The sequence below is a fragment of the Molossus molossus genome, unplaced genomic scaffold (assembly GCF_014108415.1).
Source record: "Molossus molossus isolate mMolMol1 unplaced genomic scaffold, mMolMol1.p scaffold_m16_p_3, whole genome shotgun sequence".
Lineage (NCBI taxonomy): Eukaryota > Metazoa > Chordata > Mammalia > Chiroptera > Molossidae > Molossus > Molossus molossus.
The window spans coordinates 87,732,587-87,754,832 of NW_023425366.1; the positions used below are offsets into that span (position 1 = coordinate 87,732,587).

Here is a 22,246-nt window from a genome sequence, read left to right on the forward strand (position 1 = left end):
AAAATCAATAAAGGGGGCGGGGATTAGTAAGACACAGCTCTTCCCTTGACATGATTAGTGTTTAGTAGAAGAAAATAAATGAACAAGATAAGACTAGGTAGTTGGAGGTAAATCAGATAGCATACAAAGTAATGAATTGAGTTTATGAAATAAGGATGAATAGTGACAGTAGAGAGAAGCTAAAATTAATGTGGCTCAAAAGCTGAAATAAGTATTGCTTAATAGTCATCAGAATTTCTGAAGAAGGAATCTACAATAAATTGGGAAGCCATGGGCAAGCCTGCTGTTTTAGTGAAATAAAAAAAAGAATTTGAAAAATATATATCAGAACTTTGCAAGATTGTATAAATCCATAATAAAACAGTGAATGAAATTTATCTCAGATTTATTTGTCACACGGAGTGACTTTGGATATGACAGCAGGGAAGACTTACGGAGCATAGTGAGAGCAAGCTCAGCAGCTGCAATGGTGAAGAGGAGGGCTAGCTTCACGGTCATGTTGCAGTTCTCCACAGATGTGTACTGTGACTGATAACCCCTGGGAAGGTGTGCTTATGACAGGGTCTTGCTTGATTTTGTTGTTAAATCAAAACACTGTGGGAATTGTTTTAGAGAACTATTGTTTACATCCAGCCTTAATCAGCAAATAGTTCTATGATAGAGATTGATGAACTGGCTGTACTAGTAATGCTATAGGGGAAAAATGCTAGAGAGCATTACATTTTGGTTACTGTTGTTAGAATGTTATATGTCAAGGTGCTGTGCATAGAACAGGTAAATTTACATTTTCCCTCTATGTCACTGGCCCCTCTACGTATCCCTCTTTAGTGATTTTTGCTGAATCCTTCTTGATTCCTCAACCTATAAATATTTCAGGGCCCAAATACTCAGACTGCTCTTACCCCCCCCCCCCATTCTCTCTCTCTCTCTCTCCATTTCTCCCTATTCCTTCCTCATTCTCTTACCCCCTCACCCACTATACTCCTCCACTTTCTCTACCCCCATCCCTCATCTGTGCCTATCTTATCTAGTCTTATAGCTTTATACACCATGAATATGTGAGTTGCTCCCAAATGTATATCTCTATCCTTGATCTCTCCCTGAACCCAATCATCATCTCCACTGGATGTGTAATAGGCAACTCAAAAGTCATTATGTCAAAATTAAGAATCTATACCCAGGCCTACAATGCTGTTTCTCCTTTAGTTTCTTCAATGTCATCCCATCATCTAACCAACACCTTGGGCCAAAACTCTTGGTACCATTCTTGCTTCCTCCCATTTACTAATTCCTCATGTCTAATCTTTTATACGTTGTTGTCAAATCTTCCTCCAGAATATATCCTGAATCCTTTTCTTTTTTTTCTTTTTTTTTTTTGCCGCATTGCCTGCACCCACTTTAGCTATCCTCATTGTTTCCTTAGACTGAGCTTACACGAGTTCGAGACCAGACTCTGCTTTCTCCCTTGCCTTCCTATAGTCTGTTTTACTCAGAGCAGCAAATGCAGGATTTTTGAAATATAAGAAAACCAGCATCATTCCACATGGAACACCTTTGTGACTGACTCCTCTTTGCCACTAGAGCTCCTTCAGTCTCCTTACCTTGGCTAGCTATCCTCTGACCAGTCTGCTGTGACCTCTTCTGACCTATCAGTCTCAGGCCCTGCTTTGCACTCTACCATACAAACTATTCCTTTTTAATTTTTTTTTTTTATTGATTTGAGAGCAAGAGGAAGGGAGAGGGAGAGAGATAGAAACATTGATGAGAGAGAGCATCGATTGGCTGCCTCTTGCATGCTTTGCACTGGGGATCGGGCCCACAACCTGGGCATGTGCCCTGACCAGGAATCGAACAGGCATCCTCTTAGTGCCTGGGTGGATGGTCAACCATTGAGCCACACTGGTCAGGCTCTACTATACAAACTATTCTTTGGCTTCCTCTGGATTCCTAAATTCATTTCTGCTTCTGAGCCTTTGCACTTAGTATGCACATGGCTGACTCCTTCTATTATTCTCTCAGCTCATATGTTACCTTTTCAGAAGTGCTTTTGCTCACACTTAGCCTGAGATTTAGTTGTCTGTGTGTGTCTCTTTTATTCCTACTCACACACTTCATCTCTTGGCATACTACTGTCTCTCAGGGTCTTATCTGTAATTTTCATCATGGTACTTACCACTCTGTGATAGCTTTTTTATGTGTTTGTTTTCCTATTTCTTGAATGTGTTTCCTCCCTGTCAAATATAAGTTCCTTAAGGGCATGGGCCTCATCTGTTCTTTTCATTACCGAGTCTTCAACATCTAGAAAAGCGATGGCACAATAAGTCTGTATGGAGCAAAGGAGAAAGTCTCTGCAGATCAATTTGTTCTTTTTTTATCTTCAGATGCTCTAAGTAAGTTACCAAGAAATAAAGAATCTTTAAAAGTGTCTTACTCATTACTTTAATATTTTCTTTTGAGAACAGAGCATGAAAAGTGTACATTTTTTAAGAAGTTGGCCTTCCATATTTTAGCCACTGTTTGCAGTCTTTAAATTTAGTGCTTTTTTTTTTTTAACGTGGTTTCCTTTTTGCTCCTTAGAAGGCTATGCTATGTCAAAATAGAATTTGATTTGCAAAAACTTAATGTTAGCACTTTGAAAAGTATGCAGCAGGGAGGAAGCAATATCAAAATATGCACTGTTCAGTTACAAACAACACATTTTATATCTTGGAATTAGGGATTCATGTATGAGTAATCCTCCCATGGAAAAATAGAAGATGAAAGGAAATAGTGCTTTGACTACAGGTACATTTTATTATTTTCAACTGTTTACAGACTCTACCACCATTTTAAAATGTGCTGGCACTGCAATTAAATGAGGATAGGGAAGAAGAAAAAGTTCTAATCATCACACTCCTTAGTAAAGAGAAAAAGACATATACTACTGGAAAGGTTTTATAATAGCAAAAGTATCGAGCATTAACGTAAACAAATTATGGTGAATAAATCACCATTCCTAGATTTTTCTTGGTAGTTTTATGTAATAATTATCTACTTCCTAATTTATTCCTAGGGATTCTACATGTGTGAGTGATATGATCGCCTGGGACACACTGGGAGCAGTGCAGTGTAATTATTGGACTGTGGACTCTGGATTAGAATGCCTGAATTTGAAGCTCAGCTTCAAACCTCTTATTAAGTGTGTACCCTGGTTGCATTACTCAGTTTCTTCTTTTGAAAAATGACAATTAATAATAAATACTTACCTTTTGGGGTTATTTTGAACATCAAATAAGATAATCTATGTAGAACTCTTAATGTCTGGAGCATGATAAATGCATAGTAGTTAGCAAATGTTACTCTATTATTGTCTTTACACTTACCCATGTTATTATACATTATTAACTGTCCTCTCTCCCATGACAGGCCTCAAAGAGATTATTAAAAGAAAGTTTCATCAGAAGAATAAGAAACAATTGCATTAATTTGTTATGAACTGGTTAGACCTCCAGAGCAGTGTCTTTCAATATAGGTAAATAGGTGTTACAGAGGGGAAGAGCTGATTCTGATTCTGTCAGGTGTATTTCTTCTTTCAACAGAAACATTGTTTTCATATTTTGAGAAATACTACATTAAACAAATTTATTCAGATGACTATACATTAGGACTTTTCAGAGCTTTAAAAACATTAATGTAGAGCTACGTTTAATGTATCTGTAGGTTTTAAATCTTAGAAGTGTGTACCTAATGTTTGTACAATTAAAAAGTTTTAAAATGCTAATATGCACCATGGTCTTCCAAGAAGCACATAAATCGTGCAATATTTTTCATAATTTGGATTTTTATTTTCTACTAAGGTTCTACTTTCTCAGTTACAGATAATGAAAGAGTGATTGTTAAGAAAGAGAATGTTCACACAGTCAGGTTACAGATCATTTCTGGACATATGAAGAACCTCATCAGGAACCTGAAAAACTTGACTTGTTTAATATTAAATTTATAGAAATTTGATAAGGAAATTTAAGATGAAACTGAAAGTGGGGTATACTTTCCACCTTCCTTGTTTCACTCATCTTTGAAAGAAGCTATTCTTGTGGCTTAAAGTTAATCACCTCATATCAGTAAAGAGAATTGGTATGTGTGCCGAACAAAACTGATCATGCTTCTACTTATCTTTCTTGGGAATATGTCTTACTTCAGTCAGATGTTTCTTTTAGTAAAAGTTGTTGTAAAGCATAGTGGTACAGACTAAACACTGGAGCTAGGTTGCCTGGTTTGAAAATCACTCTGTACTTACTAGCTGTGTGACACTGGTCAAATTACTCAACCTCTCTGTGCCCTAGTTATCTCATCTGAAATTGGAGATAATAAATATAAATCCTTCTTCATAGGATTATTATGAAGATTAAATAAGTTATTACTTTTATAGGATTAAGAACTTTTCCTAGCCCATAGTGCATAATGTACATTTGTTAAATTAATAAATTAAGCTTGAGAAGCTATGTCATTGCTTTTCTATTTATTTTCCATTATTTTTCTTCTGTCATGTGGCTAGATGTAATAGAAAAAAAAGACTATTCATTAGTAGAAACCCAATTCTGCTACTTGTCTCTGGATGCAGTGATGTTCTGTCTTGAAGCAGAGGGTTATTAGAGATTCATTCATAGCCAGTGACTGTGTGGTGATGGCCAGACGGGAAAATAGGTATTTCTGCCCTCCATATAAAACCATGTGGTGTTTGTACTTGATTGTGGATTGTTTTAAGTAAGAGTAAGCATTACACCTCTCAGTAAATAGATTCAGAGATCTTCTAAACTTCTTGTTTTAATGTGACCACTTATTTCTTAAAGATTATTTCCATGATGACTTGGTGCACTATTGTAATTGTAACAGTTAACATCTAGTGAGCTCTGGAGTGTGTGCTTTTCATAGTCTAACCATCACTCTGAGTGTAAAAAGGAGCCATTGTCATTATCACCATTCTACAGTGAAGGAAACCGAGGGGCTTAGTTACTTGCCTAACTTAGAATTTGTACTGTGTTGAACTGGTTTACAAACCCAAGGAACTCAACTCTAGAATTTGTGTTCTTAACAATTTTACCTCCTGCCTCTTTTCACCAGGAAACTTTAGAACAATAATGGAGCACTTGGAAAGTCTAAATTTGTGGTTTGAATATCTCAGTACTAATTTCTCCAAGGCTAAGTAAGCACTGAAGAACATACGTGTATATATACACATACCCATACACATACGCATACCCATACCCTTATCTATACACATACACATACGTAATGCTGGTATGGACAAAATAATCTATAATACAGTATATACCCATACAATGGGATTATAATGTCCATAACAGCATTATTCATGATAGCCAGAAAATAGAAACAATCTAAATGTCCACCAAATAGTAATTAGATAAAAAAAATGTGAAATATCCATGTAATAGAATATTATTTAACAATAAAAAATAATCAACTACTGATACATGCTACAACATGCATGAACCTCAAAAACATTATGCAAAGTAAAACAAGCCAGATATAAAAGACCACATGTTATATGATTCCATTTATATGAAATGTCTATTAAAACAAGCCAATGTACAGATTCAGAAAGTAGACTATTGGTGACCTGAAACTGGGGGTTATAATAGGGATTGACTGCAAATGAGCATGAAAGTTTTTTATTGTGGTGATAGAAATGTCCCAAATCTATATTTTGGCAATGGTTGCACAAATCTGTGAATTTACTAAAAATAATTTACTTAAACAGAATTGTGCTCTTAAATGGGTGAATTTCATCATATGCAAATTTTATGTCAATAAATCTCTTAAAACACAAACTGGATCATGGCCCAGAGCTTTAGTATCCTGGCCCATAGTTTAGTGATAAAGATAAAGTAGGCTGAAAATCATATTTGAAAACATTTAATTCATTTTAATTTTTACACTTTTCTGCCCTCTCTCCATAATTGGGATAAAAGATAAAGTCATATTTATATCTAGCATAAACAATAAATTGGCAATAAAATAGGATGTTTTATTTATTTAGAATTTTGTACCGACATAATTGCACTTTGATGTGATAAACTGGGTATCTGACTTTGGAAATATATTTAGTTGCTGTACTTCATTAAAGCTTGTCTCTTCAGATAAAAATGTTTAAATGGAAGTTGCATCATGGTATTAGAGTCATATATAGAAGAATATCTGTAAAGTGTAGTAGAAACTCACTATGTGTACCCTGGATAGGTAATTAATATACCCCTTTATAATCAGTAACCCAATTTCATTGTTTTCTGTCCTTGATTTTTCCTTCTTTCTACTTTGTGAGAGATGTAGGGAATCTATTCATCTTTTCTTCCATTTTACAGATTAGGCAACAGAGGCCTAATAAGATTAAGCCCAAGTCATGTAGCTTTTAAATGGCTGAGGTGGGTCTACTACTCAGTTTTCCTGAATACTACTCGTAGATAACACATAAACCATGCCAGTACTCTGTACTCATTGCTTTAAATAATATATATTTAATAAGTGCTGACTGATTAATTTTGTAGAGGATTGATAGATACCATAGCGGGGTTCTTGAGCAGTTTTATTACTGTCATCTTGTAAGATTCTCTTAACATCCTGTAGTAAGTTGGAACTGCATGCAGTAAGGGTTTAAAATGTGACTTGGTACTGATGCATTGTAATAGTCTTTGTTGTGTATTATCAGGCCTCTTACAATGGACACATGGGGAAAACTATGATTCCATATATACCATACCTATTTAAAAATTATGTTCCTGAGTACATCATTTTTCATTTCTGAACTTCAAGCTTTGTAAAAAAAAAAAATTAGGAAAATATAATAGGCTATTTAACTATTTGCTGGCTTGCCATACATCAGAGGAAGAGAGATACACTGCTACTTTTACAAAAGGTAGGGAATTGGTTCTTAAGAACCTCCAAGTTATTCTTCTCCAGGAATATTCTGAAGGGCACATTTCCTGATGCTTAAAAGCTTTAGATCTCAGTCCATTTTTTATGGACTCAACAACTCACTGTTAAAACCAGGTTTGTCAAAAGCTCACAGATCCATTCTCTCCCCTTTTAGTACTTTTCTTAAATAAATAAAAGTACCATTAGGGTGTTTTTCTGTTTGTTTTGTTTGAAACAATATCTCTTGACCTATTTTTAGTAAAATTACATTGCTTAGTTGTATTCCCTTTCTGTACTCCTGAGTCAGTTGGGTATATTTCTTCTTTTAACAGCAACATGGATCCTATAATCATTTCTTCAATTGTTCTGTTATCTTGTGAGTTTATGTTTTTTACACGTGAAGATGGATTGTTCCCTGGAAAGCTGAACATCAGCCTGGATATGTTGTTTTTTATTTGTAGTCCTCCTGTTTTCACTTCATGGGTTTTGTTTTGTTTTGTTTTTAGTTTTTTTTGCATTCAGAAACTGATGTGCTGACAGCAAGGGAACAAAGATGGGTATCTTTTTTTTCAGAAAGCAGTGTGCATGGGAACTATGTAAACATTTTTCTGGTTACATTTATTTTGTTTCTAAGACAGTCGCTTTTTGGATGCAAGTGAGACTGAGTGGGGTGGACTTAATGTAAAGCACATGTACTGGCAGGTTTGCAGACACTTGTTAGAGCTCTCTGCACATATGTTGGGTAATGGATTCTGTTTCTGTTATGTGTTTTTGGCAGAACCCACCACTGTGCTTTTTAAAGTCTAGGAAACATGTAAGTTTATTGGAACTCTTTCCCCCCCTAAAGCTGTAATGGGGAAAGGATTTAAAATGTGGGCAAGAGAGATTAGATCTCTCTAGAATAAAGCAGATTTTTATCTTTCATTGTATGAAATTGTATCTCTGTCTTTCCCATCCAACAGTAAGCATCATAAATTCAGGAACCTCTGATTTTCATTGTTGAATTCTCTCAACTTGTCTGAAACACATGCTTTTTTCCTGTTTATTTATTTATTTATTTTTGTGGGGGGACTACATTGAATTTTAAACATGCATGTTTGATTTTGACAAGAGCATATATCTAAGGTGCAAATTTAACATGCATAAAAGTATTTCTAGATGTCTCTTGACCAATAAAAGGATCTTAGAATGTTTTGATTATGCTCACTACCTTACTTTCCAATATTTTAGACTCATCTTGGTTTATATGCCTAACGTAGTCATTATCATACTAACAATGCTCATTTGATTTAGTGCTGTACTTCCCAATTTCCTTGCTCACCATTGCTTCACACTCCTTTCTGACTTAGTTGCCATATTCCTAGAATATATCCTTTATTTTTTAGTTATGAACAGTTAGTAGAAGACTCTTTGTTTTTGCTTTGAAAAAAAATTATTTTATTCATTTTAGATGATTATTTTCTGGGCATAGGATTTCAGGCAAACAGTTATTTCCACTCATCCTTTTAGTGGCATTAACCTATTGTCTTCTGGTTTCTACTCTCACACTTGAATAGTCTGAAATCAGCTGTCACTTAACTTTCATTCTTTTGCATTTAATCCATCTTTTCTCTCTATTTGCTTTAAAGATCTTCTATATGCTTTGGTCATTGGACATTTCATTATGATGGCCCCAAATGTGGATATTTTTTTAAAATCACACTCACACCCAGCCGGTGTGGCTCAGTGGATTGAGAGTTGTCCCATGGATGGAGAGGTCCAGGTTTGATTCTGTCAGGGCATATGCACAGGTTTCAGACTCGATCCCCAGTAGGGGGCGTGCAGGAGACAGCCGATGGATGTTTCTCTCTCACATCGATGTTTCCATCTCTCTCTCCAAAAAACATCAATTAAAACATATTTAAAAATAAATAAAAATCACACTCACATCTCATTTTATTTCTTCTATAAGAGGTTTCATGTTTTCCATCAATTCTGAAAAATTCTTAGTCATTCATTCCTTAAGTACCAACCTATTGCCATTTTCCTTAATTTCATTCTCTCTCCCTGCTCCACTAAGAACTTTTATTAAAAGTTTTTTTTATATTCTTTTATTTTACATCTCTTAACCACTTTTTAATATTTTAAAGTCTTTATATTACTCTGCTATATTTCCTCATCTGTTTTCTAGTTCACTGTTTTCCTCTTTAGCTGTGTTGAATGATGTTTAACCTGCTTATAAGTTTATTTGCTATTTGCACTTATACACAGTATCTTTACTCTGTGTTTTTTTTTTTTTTTTTTTATGTATTCCATTAGTCACTTTAAACCTACTTATGTCACAGTTTTATCTATTTTTATTATCTTAAGTGCTTCCGTTTTGATGTGTATTGTTTGTTCTTTGTGCTGAGTCTAAATCATAGTGGATTAATTCCTTATATGTTTTGTCTTTTATTATAAGGTCATCTGAATCTTTAAAATCTCTTAAGATCAAACTTGCCTCTACTTCTGCCAGATGCCATCACTAGCTCACTGCTAGGCAGGCATGTATAATTCTAAACTTAGGTGAAGTTTTTAAAAAGTTACTGAAAAAAGCACATTGTTTTCCTGCATCCACAGTACAGAAAAATGCCTTTGTCTTCTACTACTACTACTACTACTACTACACACACACACACACACACACACACACGTCTTCTAGTATATAAATATGTTTTTCTTGCCTATCCCTTCACAGAGTGCACAGCTCTTCTAGTATTCTGATTGATGCAGATGTCGCTCCTGCGTTATCTGTGGTTCCCATGAGTGTCAAATCCCAAACACCTCGATTATCCAAACAATCACCTTCTCCCCAGTCCAAAATTTGCTTTTGTAACAGCTCATGGGCTTATATTTCTGTTTCTGGCATCTGGACAGTCCCTTTCCTTTTGGATCAAATCTAAATATACATTTCAGAGAAGTTTCAGATTTTCTAGTCTAGCTGGTATATTGTGATAAACAGAAGTCTCCCATATTCCTTAGTTGCTTAGCTGTATTTTCTATAAATATTGAGGACTTGCCCACAGATAAAACTTTTTTTTAAAGCACCCTTTATTTATTTCTTTATTTTTATTGATTGGTTTTTAGAGAGAGAGTAAGGGAGCGGGAGAAAGAGATAGAAACAACGATGAGAGAGAATATTGATTGACCACCTTTTGAATGCTCCACACTGGGGATTGGGCCCACAACCTGGGCATGTGCCCTGACCAAGAATCACACTGGTGACCTCTTGGTGCATGGGTTGATGCTCAACCACTGAGCCATACTGGCTGGGCAGATAAACCAATTTTTAATGTTAGGAGTTGACTCTTACCATAAAGAAGCCAGTGACAATAGATCTGGTAGTAAAGATTTATTTAAAATATTAAACTTCAGAGGGAATTTACAGGACTCAAATTGAGACCACCTCATCTTTATAGATCACCACAGTAAAATAAGAGCTGATATTTTAAAGTGGAATCTAGGGTATACTAAGCGCTCTAATTATTTGTGTCCATCTGTAAAATAGCCCTGAAATAGTCTTTTTGTACTGAGCATGAAAATAAGTAGATTGGAAGAGAAGTAATTTATCATTAGGGTATTGCTCTTTTGTAATTTTTTTCCCCTTATTTGAGGAATCTACTTCTTCTACCTTTATATATTCCTATTCTTTTCTGCTTTCAACTCACTCTTTCCCACACACTTATTTTTATTAATGCTCATCCAAGGATATTTCTCCATTGATTTTGTTTTTTCAGACAGAATGTAAGAGAGGGAGCGAGGGAGGGAGAGAGAGAGAAAGAAAGAGAGAGAAACATTCTGAGACAGACACATCAATTGGTTGTTTTCTGTATGCGTCTGGACTGGGGCTGGGGATTGAACCTGCAACTCAGGTTCATGTCTTTGACCTACGGCCATTCAGTCCATGGGGCCGATGTTCTAACCACTGGGCTACTCCACCTGGGGTTCTCCCACACACTTTTAAAACAGACCTCTCTTAAAGGGTACTCTGGCAGTATTGTTGTGGGTTTGCTTTAAAATGCATGCAAAGTAACACAGAAAGGTAAATATTGAGACCGTAATAGTATGTCTTCCCCCTTGTTAACTATTTCAGCTAGACTCATTAATTCTGGATCTCTTCCTCCAGTGTTGGCAGTAACCTTTCTAAAATATAGAAATGGCACCACAGACCTATTATTTCACCAAGATCAGTCATGAAGTTATAATATTGTGATATTTTAATACATAAGTGTATCCAAAAGTTGCCTAAGGAATTATTTTGAAACATTATATTTTAGGATAATTCATGACACACATAGGGTAGAAGAATTTCGATTATGGTAATCTATAATATAATAACACTGTGAACTGGGCACTCTTCTGACATTTTTTCATTTATTTACTCATTGAATTCTAACAAGTCTATGAAATTCAATTATAATCCTATTAAAGGTAAGCCGCTCGGAAATGCCCAGGTCCTTCTCAAAGCTATGTGGGTAGGAGGTAACAAAGCTGAGATTTACAACCAGGTCATCTGTAGTCTGGCTCCACAGGTCAGCTGTGAAATATTGCTCTACACTGTCTCTTACTTCACACACACACATACGCACATACCTCAATACACACACACCTCAACACACACACACACTCCAACATGCACACATATACAGTCTCTGGTGTGGTAATTATCTTTAAAATATCTCTATCTCTGTCTACTTAGCTCTCTTTTTATCTAGTTAGGACGAAAAGGGACAAACGTTCTCACTATTCAGTTTATAAACTATGACCCCAATATAACAAATTATCTAATCGGTGGTAAATACTCCAATTCTAATGAAAGATGTTATTTTAGAGGCATTGAGACACGTGTTACATAGAAGTGAAGCCAAGATCTTATGTATGCAGCTGACTTCAAGGAGTTCTGAAATCATTTTTATTATGGATAAACAACAGATTTTATTTCAAACTTCAGTATCTAGTGACGTAACCCGGCATCTGTGCCTTACACTAACTCAGAACAAGCAAATGAATGACATTTATTATTAGCAAGTAACTTATATTTTTGGTGCTTAGCCATCTGATGCATAATGATTACCTATTAACTGATATTAGATATTTAATTCTGATTTTGGATTAAGTTAATGTATTTTTATTGTTTTAATATAATTTTAATCTGTTAGTTATTATAGCTTTTTAAATTTATAATTATTTGGAATCAGATACACATTAATTATAATAAATTTTATAACTAGAAGATTATGAAAATGGAAATAAAGTTCTAATGAATAGGAAGAGCATTTTGCTTCCTTCCATGAGATATCAGTGTATATATCACAATCTATTTTCTTCTGTATTTTGACGGACTAAGCTCAGTGAAAAATTCTATAGAAATGCTTTTTATATATTCAAATTCCAAAGACCAAAAATGATAGTATCTTTTCTAACTCTCCTACTTTTCACCTTAAAATACCCTTACTGTTATTTTAAATCAATGTTACTCACTTCAAAGCTGTGACATATAAATACTATACTACAAGGATTTTTACACTAACGGCATTTACATATTTGATGCCATATAGAAAGAAAAACATGATACAGGTGCACATCAAGGTTTTGTAAAGGTAGTCATTCTAGAGCTGCATAACATCTTGGTAATTCACCAATAGCAGTTCAGAAGGAAGGAGAATATTAGGAAAGACTGTGCTTTATTTATGTACTAACCATGTACACATGGATGGAGAACTGGAATTACATTTAGAATGGTTGCATGTGTCTGTGAATGGAGCACAAGGATGGGGGCCAAATGTAGAATGTGAATTTTATTGATGTTTCCTTCAGAGGATAGCTTTTGGCCAACTCTTTCATCTTTATTAAAAAGTATTTCATATAGTACTGTCAAGTGACCTCACTGCTCTCAAAACAAAGCAAACAAGACAAAGCAGAACAAAGCTCAAGTCTTCTCCTCTGCTCCTCTGTCTGAGTCTTTCCCTCAAAACCACTGTTGGGCTTTAACACTAAGCTTGGGCTCGCTTATAGGTTGGTCAGTTTTCACTTTGCCATTCTGGAAATTGGCAGTCAGTGGATTGGCTATCAGTTATTTGGCTGATTTCCTATAGAAGCAAGACACAGTGAGTGAGAGAAATATCCATTGCCTAAAATTAAAAAAAAAAAAAAAAAAGAGGCCATTGTAAGACCAATGCCTTGGCAACCAGAGGAACAGAGTGGAGGGAGAGATGGGAAAGGAGCAAAAGGGTAGCAACAAACAAGTAAACAAAGACAAATGATGAGGGTGAGGAGCTAAAACAAATTTTCATCTAGCAGATTATAACCTGTCCTCTCTATATGGAACAAACAAACAAACATAAAAACACAGAACCTCCTCAGTTCATTTATCCAGCAAATGTTTATTCGGAACTATGAGCCACGTAGTGTGTAACAGCTGGAGAGCCAGCCATTGGAACCAAGATGTACAATACCTGGTCTGGTGGACCTAACAGGTGAATGGCTGTGACCAACCAAAGCCATGGTTAGAATGCAGTCAGGTAAGTGGCGATAAAAATCCCTAAGTACTATGTAGTTTCAAAAAAATGTAGGGGAGAAGGAAGAAAATGTTTTTTCTTCTCTTTTCTTTAGCAAGTTCTCCAGACTTCCTATTGTAAAAGAGAACCCCATTTTCAGTGAATATTTTCATAGTTTCACACTGCCCTACCTGAAGTGACGAGTAATTCTCAAACTGTGTTCCTACGTGACAGCACCATCCACGCCTGTGGAGAGAAAATTTAACACCACCCACGCCTATAGAAACCCATCCATCTGCCCTTGACTGTGTAGGAACACCTTGTGCTTTCTTCTGTTCTGGTTGACGTTCATGCCTTCAAATGAAAACAGCAAGTATAAGAAAATGTTAGACACCTTTAAAAAAAAAGAAGAAGATGGCACTGTTGTCTCTGAAAAAGGTGCCAGGGACAAATACCACCCATATGCAGTTCCACTTCTCCATCACTAAGCTGAGGAGAGCATTAACCTGAATCCGTAAGAGTTTTCAATGCTGACCTCAAGGTTGACATCCTTTTTATATTGATTATGTTTATCTGGTTATCCCCAGAACCTCAAATCCAGTATGTTAAATACTGAGTCTGTCTAGTTCTTGACTGTTTCTGTCCCCAGCCATCCACTCCTTCCTTCTTTAGGTATGCCTTATTCTTCACCCAGGTACTCCAACCAGAAATGCTGATGCCTTCCTTAACCTTTCTTTCCTCCTTACTCTCCACATCTAATCAATCACCAGGTCCTGTTTGTTCTACCTTGCAGATGTAGAACAAAATCATCCTTTTGATCTGTAAATCTGAACCTGTCATTTCCCTGTTATAAATTCTTCAACAGTGGCCTATTTCCCGTTACACTGGTTTTTACATTTTTTTGTGTGTGGGGGCAGAATCTTCTACTAATGATATTTTATGTGATATCTCAATGACAGTCGTCCCTCGCCACTTCGCGCTTCAACTTTCATGACTTCACTCTGTAGCGGTTTTTTCCAAATATATTGGTGAGGCACGACTGTGTATAAATAAAGAATCCTACTTCGCGGAAATTCATTTATCACAGTAGAGTCTGATTAACCACGATAAACGATGGCTGACTGTAGATGGAGTTGATGAGATGTGAAGTTCAATGTGTGGGGTGAGGATATAAGATAGCAGTGATCCCATTATGCCTTGCTGGGTGACCTAAAGTAACTCAGTGTATCTGCAGAGCCAGACAGAATGCAGCTTGAAAACCATCAATTTATAGGAAAATGTGTAAGCCCCCTTGGCTTACCCATAGGCTCATTTCCTACTCTGTACATTTTTACACTCCATTCTACAACCACTTTGAACTGTTGCTACTTCACAGACACACTGAGCTCTAACACGCCTCTCTGTCCTTGAACATGGGTCCCTCTGTCCAGATTGTGCCCCTCTGGCGAGACCTCTGAGAAGAAACTGACTACTCATCGTGGGACCCAGGGAGTATCATCTGTTCTTTGTCACACTCCCACATCTCAATCCTAGGTACACTAAAACCTCCCCTTTCTGTGTGTTCCCTCTGCGTGTGACCTTCACTCGATAGCATAAGGCTTCGTGATTCTTGCTTTCACGTCTGTTTCTCTCAAGTACTGAGGTCAGTAACTAGGTCTTCATTGTGGATTTCTCAATACTTAGCATGATCTTTCAGCCCATAGTGGGTCATGAATAAATATTTGTGACCTGGATAAATACTGTAACTTCTTGAATTATTGTAATTAGAGTTAAATTAATTTCAAAAATAAACATGCTCTGGAAATAGTGATATGTTCTCTCATTTTTAAAATGAATAAGAATTCAGATATAAGTTTGTTGGTAATAAAATGGTTGAAAGCAACAAGAGACATCTAGGTAACAACAAGCCAAGAAACCTTAAATTGTCATTTTAAAACCAATTAGGATCCATATATTAGATGTGAAAATTTTTCTCTTGGCTTCTTTAGCTTATTAGTAGTAATTTTAAGGCATTTGAAGAGAGCCTGCCCAATCTCCAGCCCATCCAGAGTTTCAGGTCTCTACGTGATTATACTGTGAACACAGGTAGGTTAGACTTAATAGTGTTGGAAAATGAAAACATGGTTTAAAAAAACAAAACAAAAAAACATTCATTCATTCTTTTGTTGTGGTCAAAATACTAAAAATCTTGAGTAAAGTAAATTTTATAATTCAGTATTCTGGTAGTGATTTATCTTTTCTTTTAACATTAAAATTCATTTTAAATCTCTGTATTGAGAACCTGGTGAATATTACAGAATATGTCCCCAAAGTGTAAAATGGACCAATGACCCCTCACTGTAAGCTTAGCGGATCATCTCTTTTCCTGGTGGGGCTTCATTAAACCTGTATGGAGTAGTAGTGGGCAGGGAGGTAGCCTGGGGCTAAATCATTTTAGCTGAGGCCGTAGAAATCCTTGGGTAGAACCCAGAGACCTGGGTTCAAACTTGTGCATTCTATTACGAGTGTGTGAGTACTTGCCCGGTTACTAAACTTCTTTCATCTTCAATTCCTGTTTGGGGGGAATAGGAATGACAATAACTTCCTCAACTAGGACTCACTGAAATCATGAACTTAGTTGAATTCCAGACACAGGATAAGCATTCAATAAATGCTGGCTGTTATTTTTATTTGACTCCAATATATCAGTCCCTTGGAAAGTGCTCGATATTTGTAGCAGGGCTGATGAGGAAAAGAGGTGAAAGGAAATGCCTAAGTATGCTAAGAACAAGAAACTCTAAACTATCAAACACATTACAACAAATGGTGTTTAATTGTGTTCATATTTATAATAAAGGAGCCGATGGGATTAAAGATGTATGGGGTAAATAGATGGCACAGGTTAATGCGCACCGGGAGTGCAGTGTTCTCTGGAATATTTAAGAGATAGCCATGGCATTTATATCTGAGTCAACAGAAAATTGAATTAACATATTTTCATTTACTGTTGCCTCTTGGGTCAAAATATTTTATAAACTCTTGAGCTGAGAACTAGGTCTATCTCATTTTTTATGATGCATAGTCATATTCTTTACTTGACCTAGCATTTGGAAAGGCATCTCAGTTCCTGTCTTTGAGTAATGGATGAAGCCTGTATGTCTCACATAGGACATTGTCATTGAAGGTATTTCATACAGTGAAATAATGTTGCTGGTTTATATACTTTTTTTTTTTTTTTTTTTTATCCTCACCCGAGGATATTTTTTCCATTTTTTTTGTACAGATAGAGTGGAAGGGAGAGAGAGGAAGGGAGAGAGAGAGAGAAACATCGACGTGAAGGGACACATCGAGTGGCTGCCACCCGCACGACCAACCAGGGCCGGGTACAAACTGCAACCGAAGTACGTGCCCTTGCGGGAACCGAACCCGGGTCTCTCCGGACCGCAGGCCGACGCTCTAACCGCTGAGCCAAACTGGCCAGGGCGCTGGTTTATATACTTCAGTTGGTTTATATTGTGAGTTCATAAACCATATGGGAATTTAAATAACTTGAGCTGAGAATTTTGATAGAAAGCCTTCTTACCTGATTTTCATTTACAGTAAAAAGATTCATCTCAACAACCTGTTCATGTAAATGCAGCCATTGACTAAAATCAAATATTTATCCCTGTGGCTCTCTTCTGACTATGTGTCTGACCAGCATTAGTATGGCTTGTCATCTCTGGAGAGTGCTGGATATTTTTAACTTCTCTGACACCAATACCTTTTCTGTTCTCTTTACAATTGCAGATCACTTGGCTGTGTTTATAGCCCGTTAAGGAGACAAGGCATGAATCCTCCTTTATTTGTGGAAGGAAAGATTAATGGAATTGAATAAATACTTACCTGTGTCATTCTCTGTCATCCTAAGTGTTCACCTTGTGTGTTGTAACATCATTGGAAACAATTCTACTTGAGCTGAGGCTTTTAGCCCAGTACTGTGTAATGTTTAAAAGCCTGGGTGTGTATGGACACATACACACACACATACACACACACACACAGTAAGATACAGAAGCAAAGAAAGTCAGAAAAGAAAATATAACTGATAAGAATTTTAGTTAAAATGCAACCTAATTTTTTTCCAACTATTTTTTTATCAGCTGTTATGAGCAAAAGTCATGCCAGAGAATATGAAATATTTGGAGATGAAAAAGATGTATTAAGAAGATTTACAATCTAGTAATGGGATAGATCAGTATTGGCTGAAAATTACTGGATTATAAAGAAAGGAAAAATTCATTTAACAAGGGGTGTAGGGATGGGTATGTCTGTGGGTACTGTAGGATTGGGTAATTCGGCAGCCCAAAGAGATCATCAAGAGCCAGGATTCTTCCGTCTCCATTGTGTCCTCCTTGGTTTCAGTATTATGCTCACTCGCTCTGGTGACTAATTACCTTCAGTACTTCCAGGTATTACATCTTGAATATCAATGACCAGAAGAAAAACAACATACTATGTAATCTTGTGGTTATTTTTTCTTAAGACAGAGGAGTTTGTTGTTGTTTTTCTAAAACAAACAAACAAACAAACAAAAAACAACTTAGCAGTCTCCCCTTTTATGTCTTTTTGCCCACTGTGGAGACCATGACTGATTTAAACTTTTCATCTGAGAGGATTACATGTTCAGGCATTAATCAGAATCCCCCAAATAGGAAGATAAATTCAGATTGAAAGGAAATATAACGCAGACTGGAGTGTGATTTTATATTACAGAAATATTATTGAACTATAAGAATGATGCAAAGTTTAGAGACAGGAGGGGAAAAAGGCCACCGTATCTTTCTGGCTGTGAGGGATGGATGAAGAAAGCATGAAAAAACTTTGTCACATTTTTTTTTATAGATTTTAAAAATATGACTTCTAATGCTTTCATCATTGCAACTCACCATTGCAACCAATTATTTATAAGATTATTTGTTTATTTTCTGTTGTTGCCTTCGTGCTTGAACTTCATAAGGACAGGACAAACAAACCACCGTCTTACTCATTAGTGTCCCTCTTTTATAATGATTCAAAGAATGAATGCATAGCTTTGGAGAATTTGTAGGATTTTAGCAGGCAAGAGGAGGGCATTCCAGCCAAAGGAAACATTAGCAAAGTCCTAAGTCAGGAATGCTGACAACTACCTGAAACTTAGGGGAAGCAGAATATAAGTGTGAGAAACTATGCTGGGATGATAAATGAGATGCATGGGTTTATTTAGTAGTCATTAAAGAGAACTGAATGTTTCAGAATTAGATGGTGACGTGCTAAGAACTCTGGTTTAGAACACAAACTTGGCAATGTTAGATTGTCTACAAGGGAAAGCCCCTCATACTTAGGGTATGAGACCGCTGGCCAGAGGCTGTGCCAATAGTGGACAAGTTACTGAAATCCTGATGTGGGTTAGCAGAGGAAGAACATTGCAATAAATGCATCTCTAGCCGTATTACTGATGAGAATTGAGATGAATTACTAACATGTAAGTATAAGAAGGATGAATTAGCAAAGGGAAGACCAAGAGAAACCTGACAACAGAACTATAGGCATCAGAAGCATGTTGTTTTATTCTGTTCTCAGGAATGTGGGCTGCCGAGGGAGCCCGTTGTGGTGCGTGAGCTCAGTGATTCTTCCCGGTGTCTACCTGGATATCACAAATAGAATCTGTGGCAAAGGTCTTTTCATGTAGGTTTTGATGTAGTGGAATAGTTAAGTAGCTGTGCTTTGGAATCACAGAGCTTGTTATTTTCTGCTCTATATTATTTTCTTTGAAAGAGCAGGGTAGGAAAGGGAGGAAAAGGAAAATTCTGCAGTGGAGAAAACTGGCAAATGCTACCTGAAGACAAGTGATTCAGCTTCACATCAACAGTGGTAAGTCATATTGACAGCAAATAGCCTGGATGTGATGTGGTAACAATGGCACTTGACCTCTGCAGTCTCCTTCCCCAAAACACATCTCAGTCTAACCATGAGGAAAACATCAGACACATCCCAGTGAAGTGACATTCCACAAAACAGACGACAAGTAATTCTCAGAACTGTCAAAGTCATGAACAACAAAGGGAAGTCTGAGAAATTGTAACAGCCAGGACAGCCTAAAGAGACACAATGCTAATATGCAATGCTGTGCTGTAGATGGACCCTGGGACAGAAAAAAAAAGACATGAGGGAAGACTCTGGAAATCTCAGGAAAATGAGAGTTTTAGTTAACAATAATTGGTTCATTAATTGTGACAAATGAGCCATACTAGTTTAATATTTTAATAATAGGTAAAACTGAGTGTGAGGGATATGGTAATTCTCTTTACTATTTTCATAAAAATTCAGCAGATCTGAAAAATGTTCTTTAAAAAAGGTTATTTAAAATAAAACAGTGTATCTAGCAATGTGGAAATATCTCATATTCTCATGTACAACCAAAGAAGCTAGACACAAGAGTGGTTATGGGATGCGATTCCATTTTAATGAAGTTTAAGGATAGGTAAAACTTAGTTGTGCTGTTGGAAATCAGGAAAACGGTTCCACTTGGGAGAGGACAGGACAGTGAGCAGATGGGGCACAAAGGGTCGTCCGTCAGGATGCTGATGATACGCAGATTCTTTAGCCTCTGTGTTGGTCCCCATGGGTACTTTCACCTTGAGCTATACTCAGGATTTTTACATTTGTCTGTATGTGTTATACTTCAATAAAAATAAAAAAAATCAGTGGGTTTATTTGATTTTGCTTAGTGATATTTGGATTACATAGATTATAAAGGGTTATTTTTAGTATTAAGTTGAACACCAAAATGCATTTTATGGGAAACGGTTTAAGAGAAAATGAAAAGTAAGGAAGCTTACAGTATTAATTCGTAAATGTAACACATAAATGCTATGTTGTGAAGTTCTGAAGTGCCTCTAGGAAGGGCTAGGTATCCTTCCTGCACTCTCCTATGGGGCTCTTGCACGTTTACTCCTGTACTTAGTCATTAAATTGTAATTATAATTTTTAAATGCCTATCTTCTTCCACAGAATAAGATCATGGAAAGTAGAAACATTATCTTATTTATCTTTTCTCTCCAGTGCCTAGCATATGTTCTGACAGGTTGTATGTGATCAGTAATTATGATTGGTAAAAATGATACAAAGAATGAATACATACATACTTCAATAACTATATACTAAATATCACTTACTGTTTTGAAATGTGTTCACATATTAAGTGTGACAGTTCTCCCTCCTCATTTCTTTCTTTGATCTTTCTGATAATTCCTAGAAGTTGATATAGGATAGCCCTTCTTGATCATACAATTTTTTAAATCACTTTTTTCCTATTTTCAATTTTAGTAATTTTGTCCAACTTTCTGGGATTTTATCTTCCAACCCTTTTACTGGAGTTTTAAATATGGTAATAAAATGTTTAATAATGAGAACCCTATTTTATTTTTTATTACACATTTTATAGAACAATATTCCTTCTCAGCAAATCAGTATTTTCTCTCTACTTCTGAAGATATTCATAATAATGTTTGAGGTTAACCTTTTCTTTCCATTATATTTCTTCTAAATCTTTCATCCTGTTTTTCCCCTCATGGGCCAGAGGGTGTGGGTGATAGATTAAGAAGATTTTCCTTTAGCTCTAGGATTTTTTTGAACTTTTTTGGAGCAACTGTTAACAGATCAAACAATACATTATGTACTAGGTGAGGAGACTAATTTTGTCTTCTCCTAATGAGCCCATTGTCTAGTTTCCATGCAAAGGAACAGAGGCCATAGGAGTAGAACATTTTAGACACAGGGGACAGCTTATACTTATGCCTAGAAAAAGAAATAATATGACATGCTCTGGGAAGTGTTTAGATATACTAGTTGTAATGTGGAGTGCAATTGTAGGAGTGATAAAAGATGAAGTTAAAAAGATAAGGAGAGACCAAATCATGGAGGTTGTTTTATATTCATTTGGATTAGGTTTAACTGAGGGACTAATTCTTAAAATAACAATAGTTAAAATGAGTTGGAAGTCTATTTCTTTTCTCCTATAAAGTAGGTAGTACAGTGAATCTCCCACATTCTGGTCCAGCCATCGGGTCGGCATCCCAGCCAGCAGGAAGGAGAAGAGGGCAGCAGCTCACAAAACCCTTCCATAAGGACATTTCCTGGGAGCTGTACCCATTACATACCTTCCACTGTCTCGGCCTACACTGTGTGTCACATCTGTTAGGTCCAGGAGAGCCTAGAAAAGATAGACTTCGGGGAGAGGATGGCCATGTGCCCAGTTAACATTTAGATGTCCTTTACAGAAAGAGGAAGAATAATTTGTTAGGGGCCAATTCACAGCCATGATAGGAGACTAGAATTTATCTAGACACTGGGGGGGATCCCTAAAAAGGGTTAAGCCAATGAATCCTTCCTTCCTTCCTTCCTTCCTTCCTTCCTTCCTTCCTTCCTTCCTTCCTTCCTTCCTTCCCTCCTTCCCTCCTTCCCTCCTTCCCTCCCTCCCTCCCTCCCTCCACACCCTCGCCAACACTTGTTGTTTGATGATTTGTTGATGGCAGCCATTCCGACAGGTGTGAGGTGATACCTCATTGTTGTTTTAATTTTCATCTCTCTGATGATTAGTGATGTTGAGCCTTTCTTCATATGTCTCTTGGCCATTTGTATGTCCTGTTTGGAGAGGTGTCTCTTTAGGTCCTCTGCCCATTTTTTAATTGTGTTCTTTGTCTTCCTTTTGTGGAGTTGTATGAGCACTCTATATACTTTGGAAATTAACCCCTTATCTGATGCATCATTTGCTATTATGGTCTCCAATATGGTGGGGTTTCTTTCCGTTTTGATGGTTGTTC

General features: G+C 36.5%; 1 protein-coding gene across 3 annotated transcripts in view; it reads left to right on the forward strand.

Moving 5' to 3' along the window:
* The window catches only part of PRR16 (proline rich 16), a 169,169-nt gene that overhangs the window by 116,605 nt on the left and 30,318 nt on the right, over positions 1 to 22,246 (forward strand). For 2 of the 3 annotated variants that reach the window (XR_004961699.1, XR_004961697.1), the window contains one exon: positions 3,053 to 3,191. The exons of the other annotated variant lie outside the window; for it this stretch is intronic. The gene's annotated coding sequence lies outside the window, so the exon portion shown is untranslated. Of the gene's footprint in view, positions 1 to 3,052; positions 3,192 to 22,246 lie in introns of those variants that run through there. 3 annotated transcript variants of the gene reach the window in all.